General features: G+C 39.0%; 1 protein-coding gene across 1 annotated transcript in view; it reads left to right on the top strand.

The window, feature by feature from the left end:
• The first annotated feature begins 4,788 nt into the window (after positions 1–4,788).
• Positions 4,789–27,928, top strand: part of STAG2 (STAG2 cohesin complex component) — a 130,945-nt gene continuing 107,805 nt past the window's right edge. The window contains exon 1 of the mRNA XM_072625877.1: positions 4,789–4,923. The gene's annotated coding sequence lies outside the window, so the exon portion shown is untranslated. The remainder of the gene's footprint in view (positions 4,924–27,928) is intronic.

Raw genomic sequence — 27,928 nt, forward strand, 5'->3', positions numbered from 1 at the left:
TATCCTAATTGTATTTCCACAATACTTGGATTGTTTCTTTCTAGCTGCTTGCAATATTTTCTCCTTGACCAGGGAACTCTGGAATTTGGCCACAATATTCCTAGGAGTTTCTCTTTTTGGATCTCTTTCAGGCAGTGATCAGTGGATTCCTTGAATAATTATTTTGCCCTCTGATTCTAGAATATCAGGGCAGTTTTCCTTGATAATTTCATGAAAGATGATGTCTAGGCTCTTTTTTTGATCATGGCTTTCAGGTAGTCCCATAATTTTTAAATTGTCTCTCCTGGATCTATTTTCCAGGTCAGTTGTTTTTCCAGTGAGATATTTTACATTATCTTCCATGTTTTCATTCTTTTGGTTTTGTTCTGTGATTTCTTGGTTTCTCATAAAGTCATTAGCCTCCATCTGTTCCATTCTAATTTTTAAGGAACTGTTTTCTTCAGTGAGCTTTTGAACCTCCTTTTCCATTTGGCTAATTCTTCTTTTGAAAGCATTCTTCTCCTCATTGGCTTTTTGAACCTCTTTTGCCAATTGAGTTAGCCTATTTTTCAAGGTGTTATTTTCTTCAGCATTTTTTGGGTCTCCTTTAGCAAGGTGTTTACCTGCTTTTCATGCTTTTATTGCATCTCTCTCATTTCTCTTCCCAGTTTTTCCTCCACCTCTCTAACTTGATTTTCAAAATCCTTTTTGAGCTCTTCCATGGCCTGAGACCATTGAATATTTATTTTGGATGTTTGGGATACAGAAGCCTTGAGTTCTATGTCTTTCCCTGATGGTAAGCATTGTTCTTCCTCATCAGAAAGGATGGGAGGAGGTATCTGTTCACCAAGAAAGTAACCTTCTATGGTCTTATTTTTTTCCCCCTTTTCTGGACATTTTCCCAGCCAGTGACTTGACTTCTGAGTTTCCTCTCCACACCCACCTCACCTCCAGATCCACCCAACCAGCGCTTGGGGTCTGAGATTGAAATGCTTCTGTGGCAGGGCTGCTATTCAGTGTGAGATTAAGTTCAGGTGCTCAGGTGGGGGCAGGGCCGCCACACGGGGCTCAGTTCCCTCAGGGGGTTTACGATGAGACCTTCAACAATGGAGGTGAGCTCCTGCCTGCTTTGGGAGCCCTTGTCTGCTGCTGCTTCTGCTGCTGCCTCCCGAGGGGGCCTGAGTTATGGGGACACCCCACTCCCCTCTCGGCCAGCCAAAAAGACCCTCTCACTGAACTTTGGCGCCTGTGGGTGGAGGGACCTGGGTGGCTGCTGGAGATTCTGTCTCTGAAGCCTGCTCAGATCCACTCCTCTTGGTGCTGTGCAGCCAAGGCAGGGCTGGGCTCTGCTCTGGGTCTGGTGCTCGACAGACCTTTTGTGTCAGTTTTTCAGGTCTCTCTGGAACAGAAATCTCCTCCACTCTGTTGTTCTGTGGCTTCTGCTGCTCCAGAATTTGTTGGAAGTTCTTCTTTACAGATATTTTATGGGCTGTGGGCTAGGAGCTAGCATATGTGTATCTTTCTACTCCGCCATCTTGGCTCCTCCCCTCAATATAATTCTTTATAAAGAATTTGCCACTAAGGCCATTTTTTTTTTAAAATTACAATACAGTTGAGATGGAGATCTTCCTTGGAACAAAGTAGGGAGATACCCTAGTCTCTGACATCATTCCAAAGAAGGCTTTTGTGTTATTTTTAAAGCTTTAATTTTAAAAGGTGACATCTTGGACCTTTCCCCCATCTAAACCCTCAGGGTTCCTTCACCCAGTCTGAGACTTGCCATCCCCCTTTTGCAAAAGGCATACCTGTGTGACCATGGTAATCACCTCCCTTCTCCTTAGTTTTCAGTTTCCTACTCTGTAAAATGAGGCATTTGGATGAGATTGAAGAAGGAATGATAATCCCAGAATTAGAGCTTTAAAGGATCTTAGTTCAACTTTCCCTGCTTCCCCACTCTGGTTTTAAAGAGTAGGAAACTATGTAGCCCAGAGAGGGTGAGGGACTTGTCCAAGGTCCTACTACTAAAAGTGGCCGAAAGGGGATTCAAAGCTGCTCTCATTTCCAGGGCTACTTAGCCTATAGTTCTGCAGTTTGCCTCCCAAAATCTGGTTCAGGTTCAGCTTTAACATCAGTTACACTGGAGTCTATTAAAACTGCTCGGTAAACTGTTTCTCACAAGTGGGAAGCCCATTCTCCAGCCTTTACACCTCCTCCAAGTCTTGAATCCACTTCCCTTCCCACTCCCACCCTGGGGCTTTTAAGAATCTTTAATTTACTTCAAATACTCATTTCCTCAATATACCTTGAATTTACTATCTGTGACAAAGTTTCTTCCTAAGTGTATGGTGAGTTCCCTGAAGGTTCCGACTGCTTTCCTTTTTTCCTTTGTACTTCCCCTAGGATAAGTGATTTGGTCTTTAAGTTAAATGTACTTCGAGATTGATTGCTGTGCTTGTTTCTCAGGGTGTGAGTGACTTGCCCAGGGTCACTAGGCTAGTTAACGGTGAAGGAAGAATTTGAACCTAGTTCTTCCTGAACCCTAGCCTCAGCACTCTGTCTATTAGAGAACACTTCCTGTGTTGAATTTAATTTCTTTAAGGCTTAGCTCCAGCGTCACTCTTTTCTTGGAGTTTTTTCTATCCCTCCAGCTAAAGGTTACTGACCCTCTTCATATTTTCCTGTTTATTTGATCTGGATCTCTCCTTTGTTCCCATTATATTCAAGGTCTTCCATTGTCACAACTGTTCCCCCCCCCCCCCATCTTCCCCGCCTCCCCCCTCAACTGTGTAAGTTATTTGATTGCAGGAACTAAACAGTTTTTCACCTTGGATTCCTATCACCCACCTGCTATAATGCCACACGCATTGTTGGTGTTTAAAAAGTATTCCACTGTTTCACTATCCAATCTTCAACGGTGTAACCCTATAGGTTTATACACTTGCACGTTTCCCAGGTATCTCAGACTTAAAATGTCCAAAACAGAAGTCATTATCATCCCCTCCCCCCTTTCCTTCTCAACTTCCCTAATTTTTATGCTATCCGTCCAGAAACTGAGGGCCAAATGCTTCGAGTCAGCCTGATAAAGGATCATTTCCAATCGGATCCCACCCCCCACCCCTACCCCCACCCCATTCAAGCGTTCTGGGATATATCCTACCAGTTGCCCAGTTTTGTCAATTCCACCCCCGCCCCCCACTCTGCTTACAGAATAACTACTCTGGTTTAGGCCTTCATCACTGGTGGCCTGGACTGTTGCAATAGTCTCCTAGTTGCCAGTAGCCTTCGTAATTCGGATCTGTTGTATGTGTGTGTACACATATACACACATATGTTGCAATTTAATTTTATTTTTAAGTCTCCTCTCTTCTCGGGGGCTGAAACAGTTTCGTTTTTGTCTGTGGATTTTTGTACCTAGCCCATAGCAGGGGCATAGTCAGTGCTTGTGGGACAAAGCTCAAATCCATTAAAAACAGGCTATCATTAAAAGCAGAGTGTATACAATAAATTGGAATTTACTCTGTCTTAAAGTCTCATCCGTAAGAGCATCAGAAAGCTAAGGAGAAATGCTGCAGACGAAAACGATCAGTGAGGGTGGGAAAAAACTAAGCTACAACCCATGCCCCACCCTCCAACCCCCTCTAAATCGATAGCAAAAATTTTGGCCCAGTTTCTTATGGCTCTGGCATCGAGTTCGCGACTTCAGCGCGGTGCTGGGGCATGATGGGAGTAAAGCGTTTTCTCAGCACTGCCAGGCCGGCGTGGGAGAATCGGTCCTTCCCCCCTCCCCCAGCCAAAAGGAAACCCTTAGTCTCGGGCTGGGGAGACGACAGGCTGTCCGGGAGGCTCAAATTGCTTTTTTTTTTTTTTTTCTCCAGGAGTGGGGGAGGGCTAGGGCTGATGATGGAACCCAAAGGAACTGGAATTGCTAGCGGTGAGGAGGGAGAGGAAGAGAAACCTGGATCCCTAATCAAAGGGCCTGGGCCCGAGTCCACGCTCAAACCCTCACTGGTCAAGGGATCTAGGAGAAATCTCTTCCTGGGTCTCCGAGCCTCAGTTTCCTCTTCTGTCAAATAGAGGAAATCGTACTTCTGTCTCAGGGTTGTGGTGGGAGAAACGCTTTGTTTCATGTGAATGCACGATCGAAAAATGGGCACGATAGTGTTTGTCTATTCCAGCGGGCTGGGGGAGGCAGAGGGAGAGAGGGAGTGAGGCAGGCGGGCGGCCCCCAACGGGGTGTGTCCTAACTCGACACATCACCGCACCCCTCCCGCGGGGGAGGGGGGGCCGCCCACGTCCGGAGTTGCCCGGGCCTGGCCCCCTTCCCAGCCTCCCCCCGTGGAGGGAGAGAGGGGGGAGGGGAGGAGCCGCCTGGCTAGGCGGGTTAGGGAGTAAGCGAGGCGCGGCCACGACACCTTGTTTACTCGGCGGCGCGCCCCTGCGGGCGCCTCGTTCTCAGCCACTACGTCATAGCTTGGCCCATGCTGATTGGCTAGGAGTTAGGAGGGAGGATGGGACTGGGGAGGGCGGGGAGCGGAGAGTTGCAGTGCCAAGCCTAAACCGCTAGATGCCGCTGTCCTCCAACGGGAGTCGGGCGCGGGCTCGTGGCCACCAGGTGGCGCTTGCACGCACCATTCGCCTCCAAGTCGCCGAACAGCAAACACCCCAAACAATCCCGAAGCGCCACCAAAAAAAAAAAAAAAAAAACCCGCCGGATCCGACTGCCACTTTCCACCCCCCCCCCCCCCTTTAACCCCCGGCGCCGGCGAACCGCGGGAGCCGGAGTCCCCGAGAGGAGCCCGGTGCCGCGAGGGCCAGCTAGAGGGAGAGCTCCCTTCGCGCCAACCGGGCCTGGGCTGGTGAGGAAGGCCCCGCGTCAGGAAGGAGGAACGAGTGGCGAGGCGACCAGGGCCAGCGCCACTGCCGCCTCTGCGTGCCCGCGGGGAGGTAAGTTAGAAAATGGCGGAGGCGAAGCTTCGAGAAGTTTGCGGGGGGCATCCTGTGTGTGCGTGTGCGTGTCTGTGTGGGCTGGAAATGGGGGCAGAGCAGGAGCGGGGGGCGGGAGGAGGTGCGAGCCTTCGCGGGCATCAGCTCGAAGCCGTCGTTTTGGGGGGGATCGGTGGCGGTCCAGTACCTTATCTGCCCTCCCGCACCCCCAGATCCCCGGCGGCCCCCAGGGCTGGCCCCCCTCGGCCGCGCCACCGCCGCCGTGCAGAGCTCCCGAGTCCTCCGCCCCTGCTTCCCTCCCCAAGCACTGGGGGCGGCCTTTTTCTCCTCCTCCCCCGGCCCCCGGCCTGTAGCCCCTCAGTGAGACCCCCTCCTTCCCCGTTGCCCCCCGCAGGCGGCCCAAAATGGAGAACGCGGAGCCGCGCAAGATGGAGGCTCCGCTTCTCCGGGTGTGTAACGGGAGGGGGAGGCGAGGTGCGGATGGACGGACGGAGGGAGGGGAGACTGTCGTCGGCAGTGGGAGCCCACTGCGGCCCCGCTCGGCTCGGCGAGGGGGGGGGAGTGCGGGTGTCACGGTGGGGGGAAGGAGCAGAGCAAAAATGGTGGTGTTGGAAACGGCGGGGGAGGGGGTGGGGGAAGAGGAGGGAGGGGAAGGAGGGAGGGGGCTCGCTTGTGTACATCTGGGCTTGGGGGAGAGGAGGGGCAAGTACCCCTCCCTGCCTCCCCCCCTTCCATCGAGAGGGAACAGCATTCATGTGACCTGGCCCCCCGCCCACTCCGGCCCCCCCAGTCTCGGCCCCGGCCCCAGCCCCGCCAGGGAGCCCGCTCCGCGGGAATGCGTAGGAGCTCGACCCTCCCCCTCGCTCCCCAGGCCCTACTTTGGGCAATTCTCCGAGGGGAACAATTTCCAAGTGGGCTGGGGCTGGGGGGGGAGAGCCGGAGGGCCCGCGTGCTGGCCATGCTCTGAAAGGGGCTGCGCTCGTCGGCTGGGGGGGAAGGGCGGAAGGGGGAGGGCTGCGGGTTGGGGGGTTTTGGCGCCACTTTTGTTTTACTTTTAGTCCTGCCTTGCGTCTCCACCCCCGCCCCCCACGTCTTTGCTCACCGCACACTGAACCGAGCTGATCTTGCCTCAGGTAGGTGGGAAGCAGCAGCTGCTTGGTCCCTCTACGATTTCTTCTCCCTCGGCTTTGGGGATTCTTAACATCAGTCGCAGGATTTTAACCCCCGGATCGGGATCTCGGGCCGTATGTTTTGGGACAGGACTGGGGGGGAGAGGGCAGGGGTTGATCTTAGAAGCACCCAATAGTTCCACCAAACTTTAGAGCCCCATTCCTATCTCCTCTACTCCCCCCCCCCCCAGCCCCCCTCACCCCTAGCCACGAAAACTAATAGCTTATTTTCTTGTTTTTACTTAAGGGGAATTTGTCTTGTTTTGCCTTTTGCTTCTTGATTAAAACAGTTTCTTCTTTTCATTGCCTATTTCCTCTTCCCCTCCGCCCCCCTCCCCAGCCCCTGGTAAAGAAAAGTCTTAATGCGTTTGTCATTTCAATTCTAAAGTCTCTGGACTAGCGTGTTATTTTCATGTTGTTGTATTCGGCTCTTGTATTTAATTTCGCTTTCTCCTCTCAGTGCCCTATAAGTTTTATTTCTCTTCTGTGACTTCGGCACCCCCCTCCCCCCTTTTTACCCCTAGGTTGGTGTTTCCCTGTAGGCTTTTTTTTTAACCTCTTACGTGTAGTTGTAAGAGAAAAAGGGGAAAAGGTATAATTTGTATCTTTACAGGTTCCAGCCTAATGTTGAAAGATTCGATTCCTTTTCTATGAAATTGGTTTATTAGTAGAATTTTAAAACGAATAATCAGGCATAATTGTTTCTTAAAAAAATTTGTATCGGTTTGTGTAGCAGAGTGCCTAAAAATACCCCCTCCCTCTTTTAAAACAACGACGCCTTTCCATTGCTTTGTAAATTCTGTACCCCTATTTATCTCCCCGACTCCCTGTTTCACAGTCGCCACACCCTGTGTCTCTGTCTTTGGACTGGACTCTTTATTGGCTCAATTTAGTGACACTGGACTTTCCTAAGCATGAAGCTTCTTTTCCTCTTTGGCTTAGTAGTCTGTTGAAAGATTAATAACCAAGGTTTCTGGAATCAACCTGGTGATCTTTGCCTATTTATTCCCTGTTGTCTCCCTCCTTCGGGCGAGTGGCAGTGTCAGCACCACTGCTGGAGAGGGAAGAGGAAAGGAGGGGAGGAGGGAAGGGAAAGGGGAAGGGAAGAGGAGAGAAGAGGAGAGAAGAGGAGAGAGTCGGGTTACCGAAGTGCGTCATTCATGGCTCTTAACTGGGCCTGCTCTGGAGCCTCTTGTGTTTGTTACTGTCCTAGCTGCACTTTCCAGCTCCCGGTATTGGATAGGAAAAAAAGCACCAGGCCTTCTCTTAGTCCTACCCTGGTGCCTAGAACCCTAGGAATTGGGCTACCTAGTAAAATCGGGCCCGCCAAAGCCTGAACCTTTTTCTTTATAAATGCTTGGTTCGAACAGTTTGGACACTTGAAAATATTTTGATATGAAAAACTGATTTAATCCCTGGCCTAGTTAACTGCGGTGTCATCTAATCACTGAACCATTAGGATTCCAAAATGTATTTTAAGTGACCTAATCATATTTCTATTAATGTCCTATAATTAGAAATGAAATGGAACAATTTATTGTAAAGTTATTTTTCTAGCCGTTGAAACATGATTTTAGGAGACCATCCTGATAATTTGTCTCTATTTTTTTTCCTTTTCAAAGAATGGTAGAAAGTAATCGCAGTTACAAATAATTCGTTTATTTTCTAATATGTTCTTATTTAGAATTATGTTTAAAGGAATAAAGGCTGTATTTCTTTCTTTAAAAGTTTTTAATTTAAAATTTATGATCCATTTCAGTTTTTGAGTCAACTTTTTAGTTTTCTTAATTTTTATAAATACCTTTTTGTTTTTACATCAGTCATTTCCAAATATATTCTCTTTCTCCCTTAAAAAAAGGCCAGGTAAGAAAAACCAACCAGAAAAGATCCAGAAATGGATGCAATATTCTGTGTCTATAGACACTCCCCTAACCCCCCCTTCCTCCCTTTCTGGGACAAGATTGGTTATTACACAGCTATTGGTTTTGTTTCATTTTATACTCTTTATTAGTTTTAATAGCTATTTTTGGAGGGAAATTGTGAAGAGAGTGAATGATTTGATTAATTACTTTTAACATACATGGATGATAGATTATATTGCAACATATTTTTTTAGTGTTTTTTTTTTACTCTAAGTATGGTATCTTTAGGAAAAGTGCTATTATATAATTTGATATCTTTATTGAGAAAGAACTTCTGAGTTCAGTTTTTCTGCTGTCTTGTTAAGGGAGGGGGTGACTTATTTTGAGTTTATACTACTTTAAAACATCTGGGAAAACTCTTTCCAGCCATGAAGATTACTAGCCCTTCTGGGTTAGTGGATTGTGAATATGTTTAGTTGCCTTGGCTGAAAAAAAAAATCAAAAAATTCATCCTTTGCTGATAAATTAACCTTTTTCAAATTTAGCTAGGGTGTTTCTCAGACAATAGAGTATTCTACCATCATGGTAGCAACCTGTCTGAGCTTGTCCTTTGCTGTTGCCTTGAATTGTCAGTCAACTCCATACCATGATGAGTATTTGAGGTTTACCTATTTTGAAAAAGTTTGCATAGTGAAATTAGAGTGTAGTGATCGTAATTTATCTTGAGAGCTTGGTTGAATTTGTTCTTACTCTTTTACTGAGAACAGGCCACATTCAGATTATGCTTCTGAATTTTTCCATGAAAATGGAAAAATGTAATCTTAATGAAATTGGATTTAGCGAGTCAGTATTAGAAAGACTAGATCAATAGTAGCTATTTTGGAGGTCCTACTAGCAGAATATAAGTGGCATCTAGTAGGTCCTACCAAGATAGAAATGCATGCTCTACTGGCAAGGATTTATAATGGAATGGACATTGCCAGTTTAATGGCCTCACTAGAAAGAACTTGGTGAATAGCACCTGGGATACAGTGATTATACGAAGGATTATAGGGGCTTAGTTCAGGATTCCTGGAGGGATATGAGAAGGGACCAAAAAGTATAGAAGAATCCTACTTATTAACCAGTCCTTCACTAATTGTAGAAGTGGAAAAACTATTAGCATTACTCTAGGCAGGCATGGCTGAAGGGGGGATGGGAAGGGTGTCTCATTTCATTACTTGCGTGGATCTGTGATGTTGTGAATCCGCCCCTCCAGAGGTGCAAATTGCCACTGTCCATGCCTTTTCATGCCAGAACATTGTCTTCTTCAAATCTTTCTGTAAATCCATACTCGCCAGGATCATTAGCATTTACTGCTTCCTTTTATCTGTCTGTGTATGTGTTTATTTTGATGAACATCAAGTACCAAGCTTTTATCAGATGGTACATGGAACATAAAATGCCTTAATGGTCAGTATTTTTTTTTAATAGAAGATGTTAGAAATGAAAATGATGTAATTTTTTTGTACAATTTTTTTTCCCTTAGTGTAAGAGGTTTAATTGTTAATTTAACTTTATAAGGTAAGTATCTTTGTTGATGCTGTTTGTATGGCTCACATATTGGCTCTTTTTCTGTAAGATATTTTTGAGTATATATTCAACTTGTAAAGAATGTCTGAATTAATGCAAATCAATTGACTTTTCAAAACTGTACTAATTAATTCTAAGTAAGAATTAAATATTTAAATGTAATTCAATAAATTTCTAGTGCCTCCTATGTGCCCTGGGGAATACTGAGACAAAGAGGAACAATTTTTGCCCTCAGGGAACTTTAGACTGGGGTGGGGAGGGGATACTACATCTGTGCGGTATAAAGTCAATACATAGCTTTTTGAAGCCAGAAAGTGCCAACAATTGGGCATCTTGGAAGGAATGTTTTTGCTGAGGTGGCATCTGAACGCAGCCTAGAAGGAAGGTGAGAATTCTGAGGAGGGGGAGTGGAGAAGGGAGTGTATTTCAGGCACAAGGGACTGCTTGTTTCTGTACAGGTAGGAGATGGAATGTCCAATTTTTGCTTGCTTTAAGAAGAGTAAATGGGAAATAAGTGTGGGAAAGTTAGCTTTCAGTCAGATTACAGTGTACCTTAAATGCCAAGCAAAGGAGTTTTTTATGTTATCCTTAGACTCAGTGAAGGTGGTGATCCTTTAATTTGAGATTTTCATTGTACCATTTTTGTTTTCACTTTTGTAGAAAAGTAATTTACAGTAAGCAAATATGATGTGAAATGGGGATAACTCCTTAGCTTTTGGTATAATTCTCAGGTCAAGTCCCTATATAAGTTGCAAGGAATTTTTTCCACCTTTACCAGTACCGTTGAAAACTGTTTTGAAAAAAGCAGGCATTTAGCAAGAGGTTTCTTCACCCCAGCTAAGTTTATTTAGATTTTGAAAAATCATTTGTTTTAACAGCATTTGGCATATAATTCCCCTGCTTTAGAGTTTTACGTGAAGTGTTCTTATAAAATTTAGGTCTTAGGTTTTTTAACATCTGAAAATTAGGAAGCATGGAATTGATCTTTGTCAGTATCTAGTGGCTTCATTTATAATCAGGCTTAAGTGTGGGTTGTTGACTGATCTCATTTCCAAAAATTGTTTTCATGCTAACAGCTGAAATGTACTAAATAAGCCCGGTCTTTAGTTTATGCTTGAACATATTTACTACTTCAAAGTTTGTGAATATTATGTTTAGAAACCTTACTGAAAAGTGAAGGTGTCACTTGTGATAGGCAGTGAAAACTTTTTTTGGGGGGTGTGTGGGGAGAGAGAGGGAGAGAGTGTGTATGTGTGTATGTGTGTATGTGTATGTATGTATGTGCAATTTAAAATGGTCGCCTTAACTTAGTTGTCTTAACACTTACATAGGTGCATTAGAAATAAACTCAAGTTAGCTTTTTGAAACTTGCTTTGCTGTTAGACTATGGAGAATAATCTGCTAGGAATTCTTACCACTGGTTAATCTCTTCCTATATATGTTAATTATACTTTTTGTTTTTTCTCCAAAACCTACTCTCTTCAGTTTCACAATGAAAGCAAAAATCTTTTCAGAACTGGATAAACCTAGAGTTACTATTGTGGATTCTAATCAGTTAATGTCTCAAGGCTTTTATTCCCCCCCCCCGCCCCCCATGCTTCTGTTATAAAACGGTCTGCTGGCTTTTTAATCTAAAAATCTTACTTTGTTTTAAATTAGGTAAATCAGGTGATAAGAGGTACTGAATGTATTTGTACTGTTTTTTGAAAGTTATGTCACATATTTTGTCGACCTACTGATATATATATATGTATGTATACATGTATATGTTTAAGATTGGTTCTGTAAGAACAAATGAGCTTCAGCTTTTATACTATAGTCAATATTTAGACTACTGAAATTTCAGCAGTAGGATTTTTTCCTCCATATTAGTACCTTTTGGAGGATATTCCTATAAAATATAATTTCATTTGGTTCAAATGTCAGGTGACTTTTATGGTTATTTGCAGAAAAAAGTGGCATAGTATAGCATCTGTCAACTATAAAATATGAATACCACTGTCGGTTTGTCAATTACCATCTATCTGATAAGCTGGTTAGTGTAATTTCTAGCAGTTGGTGCTACTTAGCATTTTAAAGGATATCTGGGAAGCTAAATGTATAAATTTATTTGTGAAAATGGATATTGTGGGAGCAGTGTTGATTTGGTACGGAGTTTTAAAAGCATTTTATAAAAAAGTCATTGACAATGACTTTTAAATTAGCAAAGTGATGCTTAGAAGGCTGGAAGTGGTTTTAATTCCTTGATACTGCTGGACTCTGAGGAGCTATTTATCTTTTAATAGATTTCTTCTCAGGCTGTTTTTATTAGTGTTTGATTTATTATGAAGGTCAGTTTATAATTTAAACTGGATATTGTGTATCACTAGTAGGTTTTTAAGTCAACATTTTGGGGAGATTTTATAAGCATTGTGTTGATTAAGATTAATCACTACATATCCTTAAAGAAGAAAATATTCAAGGAATTGTTTCCTTTTTGGGTTTTTGTCCTATTAAATTTTTTGGTCTTTACCATTTTTATAACAAGAAAGTTTTAAATGTAGAAAATTCAAGAGTATTGTTTGGAAAAATGGGCTTCAGGGAAGGCAAGTGAAAGATAATTTTCTAACTAGGGGTAAGTAAAGTAAAAGTTAATCATGGCCAGAATTTATTGTAAGTAGAACTGATCATAATAAATTTCAATGATAATACAGTCTTCTGCAGATAGACCTTTGAATGGCAACCTGTTACATTTTTAAGTTTGCTTTTCAGTATTAAAATGTAATAATAGCATCTCTCAACAACCAAAGGTAAAGACAGTTTATCACCTATAGGAAAATAATTTAGGGTACAGAAGAGAATAGCACCTACTACTATTTGTAAATGAAGGTTTTCTTGAAGTGTGGGGGCTGATATTGGTTTACAACTTGTTTGTATATTTTCTCAACCAGTCATTTTTCTTGTGACACTTCTCTTGGTGTTGTCATCTGTTTACATAAAATTGAGAGATGCTTTGTTACAATTATACAAATTAGCATACACATTGCTTATCTCTCCTGCCTTACTGAGAGGCCTGGACCTGAAGGGAAGCAGCTTAAAAAAAAAAGTAAGCTTTGTCCTTTCCTGTTCTATTTTTAGATATTTATAAGAAATTGTTTTTGAGGACTAAACTTTGCACTTAACTTCCTGGATTGTTCTTCTCTTCTCTTAACAGCAGTAGATAGTGTGGCCATTAATAATAACTTAAACTGGGCTACAGTGCCCCTTAACAGCATTCCCTGTATTTGGATCATTCCAGCTCAAATATTATTTCCATAAACCATTCCCCTAAGACCTCAGATGACTAGGATTTTATCACTTCTTTGTAATTATCATATTGTTTTTTATTCTAGTTGTTTGTACATTGCAGATGAATCACATCTATATAGCTAGTCCTAGTCTTTCTCCTGAGCTCCAATTTCCTATCATGACCTAACTGCTTACTGCACTTTTCTAAGTAGACATCTCAATCTCAACATGTGCCAAAGAGAATTCATTATCTCCCCTGTCTCTTTCCTTTTTCCTAACTTCTCGATTACTATCTTCTACTGACCCTTGCCTCCTCCCCTTAATATACAATTCATTATCTTGTCAATTCTGTCATAATATCTCTTACTTTGATCACCTTCTTTCCGCTCACAGGACCATCACCCTAGTTCAAGTCCATGCCTTCTCTCACCTGGACTGTTGCAATGGCCTCCTAATTGATCCCTGACTCCAGTCTCTTCACTTCTCCATCTTCACACAGCTGATAAAGTGATATCCCTAGAGAAAAGATCTTTTTGTCTTCTTACTCATTTCTGGCTGTTCAAGATAACAGGTACCGATGAATCTATAGTTTGGGCAATAGACATTCCTTACCTAATTAGTTTTTCCTATGGGGATTATTACATCAAGTTTTTGTTATTATGGATCTCCTTTATGAGACTCTACAGCACTGTCAGAGTTAACAGAACTGACACAATGTCTTATTGCAGTAGATCTGAAGTACCTCACCGTCTATCTATTGGGGATCTTTTTTTCCATTTGGGTATTGCTCCATATCGATGGCACACACATTTTTTTGGGCCCAAGTCTCCCTGTTTCATGTCTTGATTAATAATGAGGGGATCATTAAACAGAAGTTGTTTGTGGCATCTTTGAAGAAAGCTTATATATTTCTGACATTTGTGTGGGAGATATCTTGTTGGAGGAAAGCCTTTAAGATTGGTTTGCTCTGCTAAATCAAGTGCTCTTAAAAAAGTTTTTCTAGTCTACTGTGTGTGCAGCTTTGGGGAGTAGCAGTATTCCCTCTCAGTGACAGTCTTAAAGCAAAGACTTTATAATCCCTTTTTGGTTATGTCAGAGAGGGGATTCTTTTTATGAGGATGCATTGGACTTGGCCATTCTAACTTGGCCCTTTCTAACTCTTTAGTCTCTTGATTCTATGGAATGGTAGGTATGATTGTCTATTATAGAATAATGCTTATTTTTTCCCCCATCTTTTAGTTAATTCCTTGGTATCCCAAATATGGTTTATCTCCTGGATTAGGCATCTTTTTTGTATTTGGTCTGGTACACCTCTCTTCTTCTTTCCTGTAGGGCCATTTCTCCTTTTGCTTAATAAATGAAGTTAGATATAGTTAGCAGAGAACAGAAGTATGAAGGGTGAACTTTATTAAAACTGCCTTATAAATGAATTCATTTCTAATTATTGTTGGGTAAAGGTGCTGTTTATTAGGAACTTTTTATTAGCTTTGTTTGTTTGAAGTACCTGAAATATTTTTTAGATAGTAAGCATTTGGACAATAGGATGGTTCCACTTATGTTGAATTAGTGAAATGTTTATTAAGTATTGTACTTACTCCACCTCAGGCACTATGCCATACTGTGGAGATACAGAGACAAAAAGGAAACATTCCAAGCCCTAAAGGAGTTTTTATTCTATGGAAGGGGAAAGAAACATGCACATATATGAATGTACAAGTATATACAAGATAAAATCTGTGAGTAGGGGGATGGCTTTGCAGCTAGAGGAGCATAAAAGGAGATTCACTTGAATTGGGATTTGAAGGAAGCTAGGGATTCTAGGAGGCAGTTTAAAAAGCAGTGGTTCCAGAGTTAGCTCTGGACTGAAAGACCACTTCTGATACTGTCTGTGAACCTTGGACACCTATTTAAACAAAGCGGGTTAAATTTGTTTCCTCAGCTGTAAAATGAAGGACTTGGACTACATGGCCTCTGAACTTCCAGTTGTAGATCTGAGATCCTAAAGGGTAGAAATGAGGAGGGAATATATTCTAGAAATGGGAGACAGCCTGTGGAAAGAACTGAAGACAGGAAATGGGATGTTCTGTGGGAGGAACAGCAAATAGGCTAGTTTGTCTGGACTGTAGAATATGTGAAGGGGAATAATGTGTAATAAACCTGGAAAAACAGACTGGGGACAGATTTTGAATGGCTTAGACAAACAGGAAACAAGACGGAGCCACTGGAGCTTATTGAGTAAGGGAATGATATGATTTTTATCTGCACTTAAGGATTATGCATAAACAAGCTCCTTGTTGATATACAGTTTGACTGGTAAACTCCCTTCATATCAACAGCTGGTGGTTTGCTCACTGTGGGAACTCCCTTCACTTGGTAGATCTCAACCTATCTATAACTTAGGATTTTATTGATTTACCTAGCTAGAATGAGAGGCAGGACTGAACACATTGGTCTTCCTGACTCAAATATAGCACTATCCACTACGTTCTGCTCCTTTTCCCCCCTTTTCAGCTATCTTTAAGGGCAGGGATTATTATTATTATTATTTTTTTACTTATTGCATATATATGAGTTGCTATGTACGTTGTACTTCAAGCATTGGAATTAGGGCTTTACAAGGAAAAAACATAGCCACTATTTTTGTTTAAAGTCTTTTTATCTGTCAGTAAGGTCTTTAGGGAATAGTGTATTGATACAAGGTGTTATCAGCTTTATCTCTTGTTGTTTGACGCCAAGTTGCTTTCCAAAAAGATTTCACCAATTCTTAACTCCATTAGTAGTTTGCATGCCTGTTTTTCCACAGCCCTGCCAGCAATGTTGAATTTTATATTTTAGTTTAACTTCACTAATATATATTGTAACTTTGATTTAGTGTTGGAAGAGACCTCAGAGGCCATGGACTTGAACTCCTTTATTTTACAAAGAAACTGAGGCTCAGGAAGGTGAAGTGACTTGTTCAGAGACACATAGCTCTATAACAGTAAACTTCAAAAGTAAAATTCAGAAGTAGAATAGCTCCAGAAGACACTGTACTGTGGTATCTGTGTTGTTTTAATTTGTCTCTAAAATTAAAGACAAATTACCTAACTTTTAAAATCTTTCACAATCCGGCTCCAACATCTCTTTTCTGATTTCCCTTTACTTGTGTATGAAGCCAAATTAACCTACTTGCTGTTCAGTGTACATTTCCTGACGCAGGTTGTGTCTACCATGATTGTAATACTCTTCATTACCTTTGCCTCCTGGAATCCTTAGTTCCCTTCAAGTCTTAATTCAAAAGCCACCTCCTACCTGACACATTTTCTCCCTCTTGTTAGTGTTTGTCCCTCAAGTACTACTTGTCTGTGTGTTTTCCCTCCATTTCCCATGTAAATTTGAGGACTGGGACTATTTTGTTTTTGTCTTTGAATCACAGTGCATGACACACAATAGGCATTTAAAGAATACTTAATCGATTGGATATGGAGCTTATTTTTCCTTAAGCTTAACCCAAACACTATGTAAAAGAAAAAAAAATGAACTTTGAATTTCTCTTTTAAACCACATAGGGAAATGACAGGTTAATACTGATGTCAGAGATGCCTTGAAATTAAAGGTAGTGCCCTGGGTTCCAATCATCTTGATGGATTTCAGTTTCCTTAAATCTTTGACATGATAATACTGAATGACCAGATGATCCTGAATAATCAGATTATCTTTAGTATGTTACACTTTACTACGAAGGCAAAATAGACATTTTAGACAATTTTTTAGAAGTGGAGTTGAAACAGATTTTCTGATAAACCATTGTCAATTTATTTTTTTCTAGTTAAAAAGAATCCCTTGAGCATTCCAGCTAATTGAAGTTCTTCTGTATACTGATTGCATTGAATATTTTCTGAAATGAACTATGTGATGTTGATGTAAGATATCAGTGTCACTTCTAAAGAGATAATTAGTAAAGCACATTTACCTAATTTACTAGTAGGAAATAAGGTGTTTTTATATGTGAAATAGGGTCAGGGAGAGCAGACTACATCATGTTTAAGATTTTCTTGGTTATTGATACTTTTATGGTATTTTCATAACAACTCTTAAATGATCATGAACTGTATTTCTTGATCATTTTTGTGAACCCTAGCAGCAGGAAGCATTTATATATAATACATTTTACTTTTTCATCAACTGCATTTCCCAGTATGTCACTCTTCCTTTATTAAGAAGGAAGACAAAAGAGAAAAAACAGTCCAGCAAAAATAACTCATCAGCCAAATTTGAAGTTTTATATATATATATTGTGTTCCACACCCATAGACCCTAAGTCTGCAAAGAAGGGAGGGAAGTGCATTATACTTCTGCAGCATTCAGCCTTATTTATTTATTTATTTAGATTATTCTTTCAGTTTACTTTGTTGCTTCTGCTTACTTCACTTTGCATTAATTCACTTAAGTTTTCCTATTACGAAGAACCATTATTACCTGTGTTAGACATTTTTCTCAAAATTGTGAGGAAACACTTTACCAACCATCTTTCATGAGTCAAATATAGCCTTAATACTTAAACAAGGAGACAACAAAACTGAGAAAAATAACCAGTATCATTAATGATTCAAAAACTTTAAATCCTGGCAAAAAGAGTACAGAAAAAAATTGCTTATCATGTTGGATATATATCAGAGGAGGAACATGAGGAAAACATCATAATCATGTTAATAGCAAAAGCCTCCTAATCCCTGTGATTAATTTGGATAAAGCTTTTGACAGAGTATAGCACTTGTCCTAAAAATCCTACGAAGTGTAGGCATAGGACCATTTTTTTTATCTTGATCAAAAAGTATTAAAAAACCAATACAAACATGATAGTCAATGAGGAAATACTAGAAACCTTCCCAATATAAAGTGGCAAAATAAGGATTTATCCTTTCCCCAGTGTTATTTTTAAATACTTCTCAAAATGCCAGTAATAGCAATAAGAAAAGAAGATAGGCATAAGGCTAATGAAAGAGGAGACAAAACTTTCTCTTTGCTGATAGGATATTTTCTTAGAAAATTTTAGAGAAACAGCAAAGAAACCAAGTGAGACAAGAAAACTAATACCAATTCTACGTAGCAATAACAAAATCCAAGAGGGAAGAGTAAAAGGAAAAGTACCATTCAAAATAAATACAAAATGTATAATATATCAGAACACACCTAAGACTTTGTAGTGTTATTACAATATATTACAATTACAAAATACTCCTTAAAGAAAGTGACCAAATTTATAGATTCAGTGCTTTTACTAGCCAAGGACATAATTTACCTTTAGAGAAAACAGTAAAGTTAATTTAGAGGAATATGAGATCAAGAGAAACAACCAAAAAAAGGGGGAAGGATGCAGAAATAGAACTTCACAACCTCAAATTTTATTATAAAAAAGTGATTGAAGGTACTTAGTACTGGTTTAGAAAAAAAAAACTAAATCCATATAAAGACTAGAGAAAAAGCAATCAAACCATTGTATACTTAATGCAATGTTCACTAAACCTGAGAATATAATTTACCTGGGAAACAACCCCATATTTGACAATAGGTAGAAAAACTAGAGAATAGTCTAGAAGAAATTAGGTGCAGACCAACATCTTAAACCATATTATCATAATAAACTCGAAGTGAATCCATGCCATGAATATTAAAGGACAGAAAAGAGCCATATCCATGGGTCTAGGAAAAGTAAATTCTTAACTAAAGGGAAGAAGTGATCACAAAAGATAACACGATTTGATTGCATTTTAGTCCATGTCTTTTCGTAAATTCTCCAAAGAGAATCTGTGTAATGCATTGAAGTCCTTTCTCTGGCTACCAGTGCAACAACACTTGAACTCTCCATCCTATTCCTTGTTGGATCCACATGACCAACTCACCTTTGTTTTTGATCACAAACTGCCCATTTCTTTAAAAATTTTTTTTACTATTGTTTTTTGACCATTGAGTATAATTAATTTGTGAAGAATGAGATGCTGCTTATGTTTCCATGATATGTATCTTCATTGCCCTTTGGGTCATCTGTAATTTTAATTTTGCCAAGATTGTAGGAGTTTATTATGAGTTCTCAGCACCACCAGAAAAATAATCATCTTAAAAGGATTTTTTGGTTAGGTAAAAACTTATGATTCTGTAGTTTCCTAAATGCAACCTAACCCACTCTAATCTTACTCAATTCTGGACCCAAATTATTGTCTTTATGTAATGCCTATCTTAGATATTTATACTGATGCCTCAGGATTTGATCAACGGGCATTTTTCATCCATTTATTTGTCTCTTTAGATTTAAGGGCATAATAATGGGTATCATTGAGGCCTTACAAATGATTTGGTGTCTAATGAAGTCAGTACAGTGTCTTTAGCAAATATCCGAAAGTCTTCATCTGTAGGGAGTACTTTCTTGTGGAAAAGGGTTATTAAACTTTTTATTATATCCACCAAGATATTTTTTAATATATATGCCTGGAAGACATTTCGTGGAGGAATGCCTTTATTTAATGCTGTATCTTTCTGCATCAAATGGCGTTTAAGATAATTGTACATATTGGGTGGTTCTGTTCTACATACTTTGCAGTTATGTTGACTAAAGATATGGTTTGTTGTGGACAGTGGTTTGTGACGGCCTGCCTGTGTGTGTTCCTTATATATTTATCTAATTAACTCTTGATTTGAATGGTAATTCTACATATTTTATGGGAATAAGAAAGGCATATGAGTTGATAGTTATTGCTGTTCTCTTTGTGGATTAGTTTCTTTTAGTAACATCATTCAAGATTTTTTTAATCTTTTCTTCAATATCTTAAATTGATCTCTTAATGCTTTCAAGGTTTTTTCCATGGTCTAATTTAACAGTTCTTATCTTTGTATTTTTAGTGTTATTTATATTTCCCCATTATAATATATTGAGGATTGAGGTATTAAAATCTAAAATGAAAAAACTTGTTAGAGAAATGTCTTCTGTTTTTCATTTTTCAGATTTTTTCTGTTGTTTACCTCTGTTTTCATTATTAGATAGTCTTAGGATTATTGGCTTAGATGGGTTTCCCAAGGAGCCTTCTATAAATTCATTTCTCCTTTTAAATATGAACGCATATTCTAAACAGTGTCATCCTTGGCTGCCATGTATTTCTGTATTCCAAAGGGCATTGTGTTTGCTGGCTAAGGTCTTTTTGTTGTGATTTTTCTATGTCATTGCTTTGATCTGTTTCCTATTATCAAATAATAGGAAACATTTGAATAATTTGAAACATTTGAAAGTTTGAATAGTTTTTGTAATGGCGGTCAATTTCTTCTTTGTATCTTTTCTAATTTGATGTTGATAGTTGGACTAGAAACAGACAAATGGTCTTAGAAATAATTCTATCATCAGTTTCCTGTCAAGATATTTTTACATTATATTTTTTGATACCGTAAATTTCTTTAAAAATTTTTTCTATTTATTTGTAATTATTTAATTTAATTTTATTAATTTATTTAAGATTTTTTTTCCAGTTCAAAATTCTCTGCGTCCCCTTCTCTCTCCCCCACTTACTGAGAAGGCAAGAAAAACAAAATCCATTACAGATGTGTATAGTAATGCGAAACAAATTTCCAAGTTCAAACAAAAAAAAAAGCAAGAAAAAATATGCTTCAATTCACCCTCTTAGTCCATCACTTCTCTATCTGGAGGTGGATTATGTGTTTAATCATGAGTGCTTTAGAATTGTTGTAGATCATTGTATTGATCAGATTTGCTGAGTCTTTCTCAGTTGATCATTTTTACAATATTACTATTATCATGTAGATTATTGTTCTAGTTGTGCTCACTTCACTTTGCATCAATACATAAAAGGCTTCTCAGGTTTTTCTGAAACCATGCACTTCATCATTTCGTTTTTTCCCAATATTTTTCTTCTTTGTTTTAGCTTTTAGTTAGTATTTTATTTTTCCTCACATGTAAAAACAATTTTTAATATTCGTTTTTAAAACTTTGAGTTCCAATTCTCTCTCTTCCTCTCCCCCCCATTGAGAAGGCAAGCAGTTCGACAAAGGGTTATACATGTGTAGTCATTCATCATTTCTTATAGCACAATAGTATTCCATCACATTCACATAACGCAACATATTTAGCCATTCTCCAATTCAGTTTCCAATTCTTTGCCACCTCAAAAAGAGCTACTATAAGCAATTTTATACTTATGAGTCCTTTTCTTCTTTCTTTGAGCTCTTTGGGGTACACATGTAGTAGTGGTATTAGTGGGTTAAAGGATAGGCACAATTTAATAGTCTTTTGAGTATAGTTGCAAATTTGTTTTTCAGAATGGGTGGACTGGTTCACAACTCCAGCATTGTACTTGTTTTCCCATATAGTCTCCAGCATTTGTCGTTTTCCTTTTCTTTCCTCTTAGCTATACCGATGGCTATGAGGAGGTGATATCTCAGTTATTTTAATTTGCATTTCCCTAATTATTAGTGATTTGCAGCATTTTTTTTGTGGCTGTTGATAGCTTTGATTTCTTCCTCTCAAAATTGCCAGTTCATCTCTTTTGACCATTTGTGTGTATTCGTCCTTCATTGCCGAGGAAGACCATGCCATCAGAGAAATGATGACATGACTTGCACTTGACCTTGTTTTGAGTGAGGGAGGGCTGTGCAGGTCACCAGCCTCACTTCTCCTCCAGAGCCATCTGAATCCAGTGACCAGATATTCATCAGGATGACTGGAGATAACCCAGGGATGAGGCAGTTGCTGGGTTAAGTGACTTGCCCAAGGTCACACAGCTAGTGAGTGTCAAGTGTCTGAGGTGAGATTTGAACTCAGGTCCTCCTGACTCCTGCACTGGTGCTCTATCCACTGCACCACTTAGCTGCCTTACGACCATTTATTAACTGTAGAATGGCTCTTATTCTTATAAATTTAGCTTAGTTCTTTCTTTATATGTTTTAAAAATGAGACCTTTATCAGAGGAACTTGCTACAAAGATTTCCCCCTGCCCCAGTTTCTTTCCTGCTTTTCTTTTAATTTTAGCTGTAGCTTATTTGTGCAAAAACTTTAAATTTTATGTATTCAGAATTATCCATTTAATCTCCTAGGAACATCTCTTCTTGGTCATGAACTCTTCCCTTATCCATAGATCTGATGGCTCTGCTAATTTATGATATCATTCTTTATGTTTAAATTGTGCACTCAATTTGAGCTTTGTTTTGTATACAGTATGAGATGTTGGTGTATTCCTAGTTTCTACCAGATTGCTTTTTAGTTTGTCAACATTTTTTGGTAAATAGTGAATTGGAACCTTTGGATTTACCAAACACTAGGATAATGTTTCCCATTTGCTTCTGGTATATTATGTACCTAATCTGTTCCATTGATCAACCTCTCTCTTTGTCTTACCCAGTACTAAAATTGTTTTGATGATTACAGTCTTATGGTACATACAGTTTGAGATCTAGTACTGGTAGGCTCCCTTCCCTTTGTTTTTTCATTAATTCTTATGATATTCTTTTTTTTGGGGGAGAGACAAGCAGGGTTTAAATGACTCACCCAAGGTCACACAGCTAGTAAATGTCTGAAGCCACATTTGAACTCAGGTCTTCCTGACTCCAGGCCTGGTACTCTATCCATTGCAGCACTATCTCACTGCCCTGATTCTCAAGATATTCTTGACCTTTTATTCCTCCAGATGAATTTTATTTTTTTTCTAGCTTTGTAGAATAAGTAATTCTTTAGTAATAAGATGGGTATGGTACTGAATAAATGCATTCATTTAGGTAGTATAATTATTTTTTATTATACTGGCTTGGCCTTCCCATAGACAATATTTGTGTGAAGTGTTTTGTAATTGTGTTCATGCAGTTCCTGTGTGCAGTTAGGCTTCCAAGTATTTTATACTGTCTGTAGTTAATTTGAATGGGATTTCTCTTTCTGTCTCTTTCTCCTATGTTTTGTTAACATTTCAGAAATGCTGATGATTTCTGTATGAATTTTTTTTAAATATCCTCCAACGTTGTTGATGTTGTTTCAGTTATTCAGTTGACCCTTTTGGGTTCTCTAAATACCGTTATATCATCTTCAAAGTGTGATTGTTTTGTTTCCTTGTTGCTTAGGTTTATTCTTTAAATTTATTTTTCTTGTCTTATTTGCAATAAGTAGTTTTTCTAGTACAATATTGATCAGTAATGGTGATAAGGGACTTCCGTGCTTCACCTTCATCTTACTGGGAGGTTCTAGTTTATCTCTATTATAGATAATGCTTAGATACTACCTTTTATTTTAAGGAAAGCTGTTTATTTCTAGACTTTTTTTTTTTTAAACATTGGTGGATGCTGCATTTTGTCAAACTTTTTTCAGCATGTATTGAAATTGCCATAACTTTTGTGTTTTTTTATTATTGATATGGTTAATTATACTTATAGAAATCTAGCCTGATTTGTGATATATTGCTCATATCTTCTTGCTCGTACTTTTGAAAATTTTTTACATCAGTATTCATTAAGCAAATTGGTATATGCTTTTTTCCCCTCTGTTTTTACTCTTTCTGCTTTAGGTATCAAGACTATTTTTGTCATAGAAGGAATTTGGTAGGACTTCTTACTTAATCTTTTAATCAGTTTATATAGTATTGGAATGAATTGTTGGTAGAATTTGTTTGTGAATCTATTAAGTCCTCTGGACTTTTTCTTAGGAAGTTCATTTATGGCTTGTTCAGTTTATTTTTTCTGAGAGAGCTGCTTCTGTGTTCTACTTGCTGTTCTGTTAATCTGGGCACTTTTTGTTTTTGTAAATATTCAACCATTTCATTTAGATTGTCAGTTTTATTGGCATATTGCTGGGTAAAACGGCTTATAATAATCGATTTTATTTCCTTTTTATTGGTTTTGAAATCACCTTATTCATTTTTGATATTGGTAATTTGGTTTATTTTTTTAAAAATCAAAATAGCCAGTGGTTTTTTCCCCCCAAAACCAACTCTAATTCTTATTAGTTCAGTGTTTTTTTAACTTTCCATTTTGTTAATTTCTCTTTTTTTCCAGCATTTCTATTTTGGTGTTTAATTGCAGTTTTAAGTTTTGTTGTCTTTCTAGTTTCTTATAGTTGCATGCCCAGTTTGTTGAGCTCATCTTTTTTTCTATTTTTGTAAATGTTTAGAGACATAAATTTTTCCCTAAGTACTGCTTTGGCAGCATCCCACAATTTTTTGTAGGTAATTTCATTATTGTCATTATCTTTAATAAAATTATTGATTGTTTTTATGATTTGTTCTTTGACCTACCCCACTCATTCTTTAGTATTAGTTTTCAGTTAATTTTTGATCTTTGCTTCGAAGGCCCTTTATTAAATTTAGTTTTTATTCCATCATGGTCAGTAAAAGGTGCATTTAATAGTTGTTTTTCTGCATTTATTTGTGAGATTTTTATGCCCTACTCAGATTTTTTTGTGAAGGTGCCATGCACAACTGAGAAACAGGTATATTCCTTTCTATTCCCATTCATTATTCTCTGAAGGTCTATCATATTCAACTTTTCTAAACTTCTATTCATCTCTTTAACTTCTTTTTTATGATTAGCTTTATCCAGATCTAAGATGGGTAGGGTAAATTGAGGTCCCCTATTAATATGGTTTTACTGTCTCTTTGCTCCTGTAACTCATTTAACTTTTCTGTTTCCTTTAAGAATTTTGATGCTGTGCTGTTTGGTGCATGTATGTTTAATATTGATGCTGATTATGTCTTAAACATCTTCTTTTGCTTTGTTCAAGGTCATGATTGCCACCCCTGCTTTTTTCCGCCTCTTTTAACTTCAGCTAAAGCTTCTGATCCAGCTCCTTTTTCAGCGTTGGACTCTGCTCACTTGGGGAGGGGGGGAGAGTGAAGTGGGAGGGTGAAGGGGAAGGGGAAGTTGAGGGAATCAGAGGGAGATGTCTTGCCTAAGATTCTGTCTTTATGTTCTGCTGTTTTTACAGCTCTGTCTGGGTGCCTCCAAGTTTTTGGTCCTTCTGAGGTGGTGTGATCTGGGGAGAGGGTCCTTCATTACCCTCCTGGTCAAAACTGCGAATTCCCGACCCAGGTTTGTGTCTGTTGGATTCAGTGACTGTTAGCTCAATAGAATATTCTGCAGTTTTAGAGGTACTGAATTGCTGCTTTCATTTTGGTCTTGGTTTCCAGGCCTGATTATCCCATTTGCAGGCTAAAGGATAGAACTGAGACCCCACTTTTCTTCCGAGTTTATAGCCACATAGCTAAATTTTTGGAACTTGTTCCTTGTTCTGTATATATCTTGGGCCTCCTCTTACTTGCTTTGGACTATTCTTCCCTAGGACAGAGCACCCAGCTGGCATCAGTTAGTGCTCTCAGTGCTGATTCATGGGTCCCTTAGAATCAATTTCTGCCTTGGTAGTTCAGTCTTAGCCCCCTTACTGTCTTTAGGTGCTGGAATTCTCTTCAGTGCTGTCTCCATTGCACTGTACTACTCTGACCCCACTGTACATAGACTTATCTAGTCTTCCTATGCTTCCCTTTGCTGGAAAAATGGCTCATGATGACATTTTCTTGGCTTTTGTAATCAGAATTTGGTCTGGTATGGTGGTATGCTAGGTGAGTTGAACAAAAATGTTGATTCTCACTCTATCATGTTGACTTTGACCCCCTAATTTCCTTTTTTTTGCGTTTTATGTTCATTCTCCATTTCGAGAGCCCTGTTGGCAAAATTTTTCATGTTATTTAGGCATGAGGTTTCTGAAATAGTCTAAAAGCCTTTGCTCTATTTTATTTTATAGTCTTGAGCCATATTTTTTTCACTATTCTGACCAGTACTCTCCTTCAAATTGAAGTATTAATACTTGAGGCAGAGTTGTGCTAGGCACTGCGTTTAAGCACTTCACAGATGCTATCTCGTTTGATCTTGAGATTGGGAGTTGAGGAAACAGTTGAAAAAACTGAGGCAAACAGATCAGGGGACTTGGTGTTCCATGTCTGGTGTCAGGCTGAAATTGTACTATGGTCTTCCTGAGTACAGGCTCAGGACTCTGTCCACAGTGCCACCTAGCTGTTCCATCTTGTCACTTTTGTAGAATCTACATTTTAATTCACTGCAGTAGATTGGTACAATGGTGCAGTGGTTTTCCTGGTGGTCTTTGCTTATGCTAATCATTGAACTACAAGGCAACAAAGGGTCCCATGAAATTGTTTCTTTATTGCTTTTGAACACATGATGAAACTATGAGCACTTGGCAAGGTGAATTAGAAGAGAATGAGTCAGGATAAGGAATTTGTATTCACTCATTTACAATAGAGGTCCACTGAGTAAAGCATTTTGATCATGGGAATGACATGGCCAGGCATGTACATTAGAAAAAAATTGTTTTAAATATGAAATGAAGAGATGAGATTGGAGGCAGGAGTACCACCTAGGATGGGTAGGGGACCTGTGGCCTCTAGGTCCTCAAGTGCTGCCCTTTGACTGAATCCAAACTTAATGGAACAAATCCTCTGAATAAAAGGATTTGTTCTGTAAAACTTGGACTCAAGTTGGAAGACTGCACCCAAGGACCCAGAAAGGCCACATGTGGCCTCAAGGCCATAGGTTTTCCCCCCTTGAGGAGAATGTTACAAACTATCCAAGTAAGAGGTAATATGGATGTGAAGTGAAATCTCAGCAGAGTTTGGATTTGAATTTCTCTTATTAGTAATTTAGAACGTTATTTCAGTTATTTTTCAATTCTTTGGAAATTTGTTGCACATTTCTGTTTATTTATATCCATTGACCACATGTATCTATTATTTTGGTCTTATCTGTCTATTATAGGGTATGTGTATATGTGTGTATATGTGTATATATACACATATACACACAGAGAAGTGTTTTCATTTTCATGTAATTTGCGTATTGCCCTTTTGGTGTATGAATGTCTTTGTTGATTGCTTAACATAATGCATTTCGAACACCTAGCTTTGTGAAATGTATGATCTGCTGTTTTTCTGGGGTTTTTTTTGTTGTATGATTGATTCATGTATCCATTAAGAATGTCTTCTGAAATATGGTGTAAAAGTGTTGCCATGTTGCTTTCCAGTCTTCCCAGCAGTTTTTATAAATGGGAGTTTTTTCTTCTTTTCCTCTTTTCTTGAACATTGGATTATGGAGTTCTAGTGTTTTGGATTCTCTCTTTTATAGTCTGTTCAATTGACCACTCTGCTTTTTAAACAGTACCAGGTGTTTTTGATGACTGATTCAGCTTTTAGCATAGTGCTTGACACTTAGTAGGAGCTTAATAACTATTTTTTGACTGACTACATTTGTGTTAGTTTTCAGGGTTGGAAGTGCTATTCCTCTTTCATCCCTATCATCATTTCCCCTGATATTTTAGTTCCTTTATTTTTCCATCATCCTTTTGAGTATTTGATTGGTATAGCATTAACAGTGTTTTAACATTGGTAGCATTGTCATTTTCTTTCTAATGGGTTGACCCAACCATGAGCAATGAATATTCTTCAAGCTATTTAAGTTGCCCTTTATTTTTTAAAATTAATTTCTTTGTTTTCAGTTTTCAACAATCAATTCCATAAGACTTAAATTTTCTCCCTTCCCTCTCCTCTCGCTCTCTCTCACCTCCCTCCCCGAGATGGCATGCAATTTTACATGGGGTTTACACATTCGTTCTTATTAAAACACATTTTCACAGTAGTCGTGTTGCATAGAAGAATGGGAGAAACCATGAGAAAAACCAAAACATAACACAGAAGAAAATAATCTGCTTCATTCTGCGTTCCAGTTCCATAGTTCTTTCTCTGGATGTGGATGACATTTTACTTCGAGTCCTTTGGGAATGTTTTAGGTCCTTGCATTGCTGTGAAGGGCTAAGCCTATCAGAAACTGTCCTCACACACTGTGGCTGTTAACTATGTCTAATGTTCTCCTGGTTCTGCTCCTTTCACTTAGCATCAGTTCATATAAATCTTTCCAGGTTTTTCTGAAGTCCTCCGATTTGTCATTTCTTATAGCACAATAGTATTCCATTACATTCATATTTGGCCTTTTTCTTTAAGAAGAACTTCATAATTGAATCTATTCCAAGTATTTCGTGTACTTTGATAGATCAGTTTCTCCAAGCTTGCAGTCTGGCAAAAATGAGAAAAAAAGATGAGAATGTTTACTGTA

This window comes from Notamacropus eugenii, chromosome X (genome assembly GCF_028372415.1).
Source record: "Notamacropus eugenii isolate mMacEug1 chromosome X, mMacEug1.pri_v2, whole genome shotgun sequence".
NCBI classification, from domain to species: domain Eukaryota; kingdom Metazoa; phylum Chordata; class Mammalia; order Diprotodontia; family Macropodidae; genus Notamacropus; species Notamacropus eugenii.